The sequence below is a fragment of the Oratosquilla oratoria genome, chromosome 23 (assembly GCF_046742065.1).
Source record: "Oratosquilla oratoria isolate Oo_2021 chromosome 23, ASM4674206v1, whole genome shotgun sequence".
Classification (NCBI taxonomy): domain Eukaryota; kingdom Metazoa; phylum Arthropoda; class Malacostraca; order Stomatopoda; family Squillidae; genus Oratosquilla; species Oratosquilla oratoria.
Window position 1 is genome coordinate 7,057,589 of NC_134799.1, and position 7,252 is coordinate 7,064,840.

Consider the following 7,252-nt stretch of genomic DNA (forward strand, 5'->3'; position numbering starts at 1 on the left):
TGCCATCCAATCTGGTGCTCTTCTGAGAATGACATGCTGCAAGATGGATAAGCTTTGAATATATGTCAATCTTGGGGGATTCATTAAATATGGTAAATATCTGATACTGCTTTTAATGAATAGCAATCATGGATTACAAGGTTAAGAGACTATGCTTAACAATGGCTGTGGCTATTACCTTTGCCTGATGCTCTGAATGCCAGGGGTAAAGTATAAAATACTCATAATAAACTGTTGGGGGAACTAATGTTTCAACATCTCTTCACTTTGAGTAATATATAATGTGGTGAGGACATTGGCAAGAAGAGCTTGGATTTTTAGCGTACAACTATAAGTATCACTCATCATTCGAGTAATGTGTAAATAATTAAATACACCACATACACAGAGTTCTATTAATTCACTCATAATAGAGTTCACTTAGATTCTCTGGATATTACATCTGCTTAATGCATATGAAATACAATTATCAATATCAGGTCACTAGTGCACAACACAAGTGACAGTCCTTCAAAAATCTAAAGAAATATTAAAAAGTTTTCAAAATAGAGAACACCAAACATTTCAGTCTTTCCGAGATCTGAGAAATGACACTCTATTGTGATAAATTCTACAGCTTAATAAACACTCGGCTAAACTATAGTGCCTGCAAAATGAATTCGTGAACGGTGATCTGTGACGAGTACTAAATTGTGCAGAGACAAATTTGCAATTTTCTAACTTTAAGCAACATTTACACATATTTCAATTGATGTCATACATCAATGTTGCTTATCTGATTTCCATAATAAAACTTGAAACACGACAACAATTCACAACTGCCATCTAGGTCAATTTTGATCAGATATTTTACATCGACTGCTGGCTGGATTGTCTGATCTACTTTGCTGAACTGTCAAGAGGTCCATATAAACGGCTGTTAACAAGGCTAAATTGTGTATTCATCTATATTACATCAAGATATATGTTAATGAGATTTACAGTCCAATGACTTACCAATATAACGATGAAAATAATACTGTTGAAAAAAAATTATGAAAAGTTGATACGCTCAGGCCTCTTGTACCCCATTGTCAAGTTTGTTTATTGCTTTCTAACATACGGAACACGACGTTTAAATGTAGAAGGTAAATAACAAGTTATTATGAAAATATAGATAGGTAGCATTTATTTGCAATGGAAAATATGTTTTACACTGTTGTGCAATCGATAAATTAAAATAGAAAGGAAATTAAAAATAAAGTTAACTTGAAAATCAAATATAAGACTCACAAAACTAAATGTTATTGAACTAAACTTTCCGAGTAGTACAATAAAAAAAACTCCTCCTATCAGAAATCACAATGTCGTGTTCTCAATGTAAGTGAGGCGCTCGATTCAAATAACTTTTGCAGGCATGGACTTTTTTCTTTTTGTGGCGTAGAGATAATTTGAATGACCTTCAGTGGCATACAGTTGCAGATTAAAGTAATTGGGCAGATTCGCTCTTCAATTTGAAATATTTCTCAAGATGGGTTCCCTATACTATGTTATATATCCTAGTTATCTCGATTAAAAAAACTCGCCAGGCTGATATATTCCACTCAGCTGGGGGGAAACTTCCCGTGAGTAGAGGGTTAACAATTCTAGATTAACTCTTTCGTGTTCGAAGTTCTCCCTCAGCGGAAAAGATTCATCTGATGTGAGCTAGAATTATCTAACTTGTGTTAGGTGGGTTAATCACAATGGTCTGAATCCACGTTTAACTTTGCCAGTCGAGTGAAGACGTCGTGCGTCCCATTTGCGCCTAGAGTGTGTGACGTCGCGGACTTACAGCGTGCTGTCAATGTGGCGATGTCGTTCAGACATACATGCAGTAACTGTGTCTCAATGTACCGAAGTGTATATCCCACAGACTCTTCAACGTCCTTTGTAATCCATTTCAAAGAGACGTCACAGGTCGTTTAGTCTTCAGTGTGAGCGTGTTTACCTAATTGTAGTATATAGGAGAGAAACAACACTCGTTGAGTTCCGTCTCCTAGTTTCTATTATTTTATCATACCTAACCTCAAATTCATGTACAGTTCCAACTTAATCTATATACTTGATTTCCAATTATCATATTTAGAACTCGTGTATTGTTTGATTTTGGGCTATATCACTTCCTAAGCTATTCTACGTACATGCATCTATATGGAAAACTGTATTTGTTCACATCCTTTAGACATATGATCTTTCTTAATTTGCTCCCTTGATCTCGTAAAGCCCCCCTTATCTTTAATCAGGAGAGCTCTTCTGTCAATACAATCTATCCCCTTTAATGACATTAATACTGTAATCGTATCATCCCCTTTTCTTCAAGCCTTCAAAGTTGGCAGACACAGTATTTTTTGTCTTTACTCGTATGGTGTATTTGCAAACCTAGAGACCATTTTGGTTTTTGTCCTTTGTATTCTCTCGATCTTGCATATAGCCTTCACTCTGTGTGGGGACCATACTATCTATATACTAAGAGCTTTTTCCCCCTTATAAGAGAGGTAGCCAATTCAGAGGCACACCTATTTCACTCCCTTCCACCACCCCCTCCACCCCTCCCATCTCAGCTCCTCGTGGATGACGGGTCATCCCTGCATCCGCCAACTGACGCATATTCCAGTCTAGGACGGACCAGGGTTTCGATGAGCTTTTTCATCATCTTTTCATCCATAGAATGAAACGCCACTTTAATCTTCTGCAGTAGTCCGTATGTCTCTCCCACAATCCTGCTGACATGTCTGTCAGGTGACAGGCTGTCTTTTATCAACTCCCCCAAGTCTTTCTCCTCTTTTGCTTTCGTAATGTTTAGCGTGTGCGTGTGTGTGGCTCCCACAAATTATTTATTATCATTATTTTTGGTGCACGGAGGATTTTGCAGAAATTAGCACCTCTGTGTGTGCCTTTATAACAACGTCTTTTGACCTGAGTGTCCGCTAGGGTCGCGGAGTCTGTTCGATCCTCAATCACCCGTGAGTGCCGTGTGCTAGGCTAGGGTCGAGAGAAACGATTCGGCCAGAGAACATCCTCTGACAGGCTAAACCATCCCACTTTATCTCTTGCATGGTGTGTCTTCCATAAACACTCATCATACGGGCCCAAACAAAGAAAAGAAAAGAAAAGAAAACGGGGAACAGTCACGCCCAGTTGTGTGTACGCAGGTACCCCCACCACCACCGTCCGAGACCACGCCCACCACGTCATTCCTGCCACCCACCCAATGGTTGCCTCTGCGCTGGTAGCTTAAAGCACCACGCACAGTCTTGATCGCAGGGGTTGTTCCTCATGGTGACTGTGGTGTAAACGGGCGTGAATGTGGTGAGTGGTGAGTATGGGTGTGCAGTTACACCCCGGCACGGGGGGTAAAGGTCACCCTGTAGAATGTGGTGAAGGGGCAGCGGCCGAGGGGGACGCGATAGTAACGAGCGAATGAGGGGTGAGAGGAAATGAGTGAGTGAGAAACGTGCAGTGGGAGAAATATAAATAATAATTAGGCCTAAGTGATAGGCTAGACAGGTGTCATTAGTGAGTGAGAGAGGAGTTAAAAGTGACTTTGTCATTGGGTCCTGCGACGACGAAGAGAAGAACGAAGAACAACGCTAAGGTATGTGACTTGTACACCTCGGTTACATGGGCCAACTGACGAGGACACGGCCTTCCTGACAGGTAAAAAAAAAGGCCACTCATTCCGCAGAGGCCACTGCGGCCCAAGGTTTTCTCCCGACCACATGTTACATTGAGGCCCCGCTGTCATCGGCCACTCAACCTTCAATGATACAGGCCGCTCCCCCCACCTCCCACCCGCCAGTGGACAGTGCGGCTACTGCAGAGCACCCAGGCCACTGTACTCTCCAAATCCCCTCAATCCCTTTCCCCAGGTCCTGCGACCTCCGATCCCATCTCGGCTCATATAACCCCCCTCCTCCCCCTCCTCCTTCTGCCCCGCAGGCACCAGAGCCGCTCGCGAACTTCAAGATATCTTTGGTAATGCGTGGTCGTGGGTGAGGCGAAATGAAGAGACGGGGTCTGTGTTTTACTTTATTCGTTTTATTGTGTGTGTTGGAGCGACGACAGTGTTAATACAAGGGGACAAGAAGAGATTTGCTTTGGTTATGCTGTCTACTGTGTGGTCTAGAAGTGACCGGCGTGGTGTCTTGCCCTGCGCACTAGGAGCAAGTGACCGTCGTGGTCTCTTAAGCCGTGTTTAGACAATCAGGCGTACCCGTCGGGCAGCGCGATTGGTGGGCAAATTCTGCCGGGCTTGCCTGTGAATGTTGTCCACACGACCGAGTTGATGAATAGCGGGGCGGGCGTGCCCGACGATGCCAGTAGCGTGTGGAGTGCGGCGCGACAAGCATGGCGCCTAACATTGTCAAGAAGATATTGTACACCATGACAATTGCTTTGTGTCTAAAGAAAAAGAAGACAAAGAAACGTGGGATGTGGGAGGGAACCTTGCTTTAGGTTCACGATATCAACTTCCGTCTGGCAGGGTCGAATCTCCAGCTATCGGGCACCGCCTTAGTGATTTCGCTCGACGAGCACTCGGGCAATTTAACCGTTCGACCGTCAAATGTGCCCGTTAAGGGGTATGCCCGCCGATCAGGCCCCCTCATCTGGACAGGCCTTTAGCCTGCGCCCCTAACCCGCGGCGACCTTGCTTGGGTCGTGAGCGCAGGGCCTTGGCCAATCATCTCCCCAGAGCACCAGCCACATGATCAAACCACGTAGCTTATGGTTACCCGCTATGCCCGACTTTGCCTGGGGGTGGCTTGGTCAGGCTACTCTCGCCAACAAAGAACTTCCTCGCTTTACCGAATCTCATCTCACCACATACCGAGCAACATTGAGTTCAACAAGGCCTCCGAGGCGGTCATGGCCATCGAGCTAGACATCAAGGTAGCCAGATTCACTGTGTGGCCCAACCTGCAAAAGGAACTTTGTTGACTTCCCTCACCCGGGAGACACACGAACATCCAAAGGGCATCCAGACTCTCCATGGGAAACACGTCTGCCTTATCAGACTCAACCCGGAAGAAAAGTCGGGAAGGGCAATGCTGGTGGGCTATCCCGTGGAAGTCCCGCTGGACAAGGTGGAGCGACACCCAGAAGTTAGGTCTACCAGATGTCTTGGCCTGAAGAAGGAAGCAGTGAACCGCGTTATAGTGGGATTGCAGGGAACGGTCCCTGAAAAGTTGAATCTGGGGAAATGGGGCAAGTTCAAGCCAATTCTCTTCCCCCAGAGCTGCTCCGCCGATTCCAGTGCCAACAGTTTGGACACCACCAGTAGCGTTGTCGCAACCAAGTGCGCTGTCTGCAGCAGCCTCCAAAAATCAGAGGAACTTCCAGAAGCACTGGGAAGGGAAGTTACTCCAAAGTGCCCCAACTGCTAGGAGGAACACAAGAGATGGAGTGCTAACTGTAGCGTCCGGTGGCGGATTCTGGCAAAGGCTGTCCCTCATACGCAACCGTCGCCGACTGCTCCAGCCTCAAGTCACCCCCCTTCCCCCGTCGCCTCTGATGTCAGTGGAGGCATATCCGCCGTTGCCAACCCCCCACCTCGACGGTGGCAGTGCCCCTGGAAAAACAGAGGCCGAGTGCTACCGTTCTCACCCAGGGCCCTTCCCAGGCCACCTATCCTGCCTTGACCAACGAGGGCATGAAGGAGTTCATGACCACTATGGCTACTGCCATGATGGAGTGTATAGGGACGGCCGACTATACCATAAAATGTTCATGTTGAAGGCCGTACAAGACCTATGTGACCAGGTGACACTCCAAGTGGCCCTGAGGACAGTTACCCCCTCTAACCTCCACCCCTTCACTGTCTATAGTGAGAAAAACAGCAAACTTGAAGTTCAAGGTCACAGCCATGGAAGTCGGCACCCTCGTCCTACCCTGTTCACAAAACGAAGACTGTCAAAGTCCCTCCCCCGATGCAGACGATACCCAACCCACCCACCAGCCCGTCTTCAGACGACAGCTCTCAAACTTCAGATGACAATTGCACACTAATGATGTCTCCGTGCAGCAGCGAGGAGGCAACGATAGAATACGGGTGGATAGGCTTCCCCAACTTTCCCTCTACCTCTACGGCGCCACCTCCTCTCCCCACCCTACTTCTCCCCTCCCCCCCCACCCTACTTCTCCCCTCCTCTTCCCTCCCACCCTACTCCTCCTTCCTTCTTCCACCCTATTCCTCCTCCACACTCCCACAAAACTCATCCTACTCCTGGTCCTTTTCTTCTTCCTCCCACTCTACTCCTCCCTCCCCTACCACCTCACTCCTACTCCTCCTCCACTCCTCCCACCCTACTCCTACTCTCCCCTACCACTTCATTCCTACTCCTCCTCCTCCACATTCCTCCCACCTTACTCCTACTCCTCCCCCCTTCCCACTTTACTCCTACTCCTTCTCTCCCTCCTACTCTATTTCTCCTTTTCCTCTCATCCTATTCCTCCTTTACACTCCTCCCACTCTACCCCTTCTCCTCCCCCTCGCACCCTACTCCTCCTCCTTTCCCCTCCCACCTTACACCTCCTCCTCCTCCTCCTCCCATTCTACGCCACCTCTTCCCTCTCATCCCACTCCTCATCCTCCCTCCCACCCTACTAATCCTCCTCCCCCTCCCCCTTCCACCCTATTCCTCATCCTCCCCCTCCCACCTTACTCCTTCTTTTCCCCCTCTCACCCTACTCCTCCTCCTCCTTCTCACCCCTCCCACCCTACTCAAGTGACAACCCTACAGACCAGAAACGTGCAACATTCTTTTATGATTGGGGACTAATTTCCTTTCCAAAGAGAACACAGGTCACTCTTAAAAATACTCTGTTTATCGTCGATGAAATATTGAACCGAATAAGATTTTGTACAATGCAACACGAGCAGCCGTCTGAGCACACCAGTAAAATAGATTCTGAAAACGTACTCGATGCAATCCATGCAGGAATCTCTGCCGTCAGAGAGCTGTAAGGACTCCAATGTGATTCAGGAAGTAACCCTCGAGGTACCTGCATTTTCGAATCTACCCGTGGGCCGCAGACTACCACAAAAGATCCCATACTCAGCAAGACTGATTAAATGACGAGCAACTTTATGATGTCTTGGTCGAAATATGTGAAAGTTGTTTATGTGGTCGTCGGGTACGATTTTTTAAGGATTATGCCCGTGTCTTTTTCTTTCCTGAACTTTGTATTTTTTCTGTTTAACATATTTTTGTTCTATGTTGGTTTTCTCATG

At 46.8% G+C, this 7,252-nt stretch overlaps 1 protein-coding gene across 3 annotated transcripts in view; it reads right to left on the reverse strand.

The window, feature by feature from the left end:
• Stlk (Ste20-like kinase) overlaps positions 1–1,138 on the reverse strand; it is a 32,702-nt gene extending 31,564 nt beyond the window's left edge. Inside the window, exon 1 of one of the 3 annotated variants that reach the window (XM_076206633.1) lies at positions 997–1,138. The gene's annotated coding sequence lies outside the window, so the exon portion shown is untranslated. Of the gene's footprint in view, positions 1–760; positions 778–996 lie in introns of those variants that run through there. The other 2 variants (XM_076206632.1, XM_076206634.1) reach the window with 2 other exon arrangements.
• Between the last annotated feature and the right edge of the window lie 6,114 nt (positions 1,139–7,252).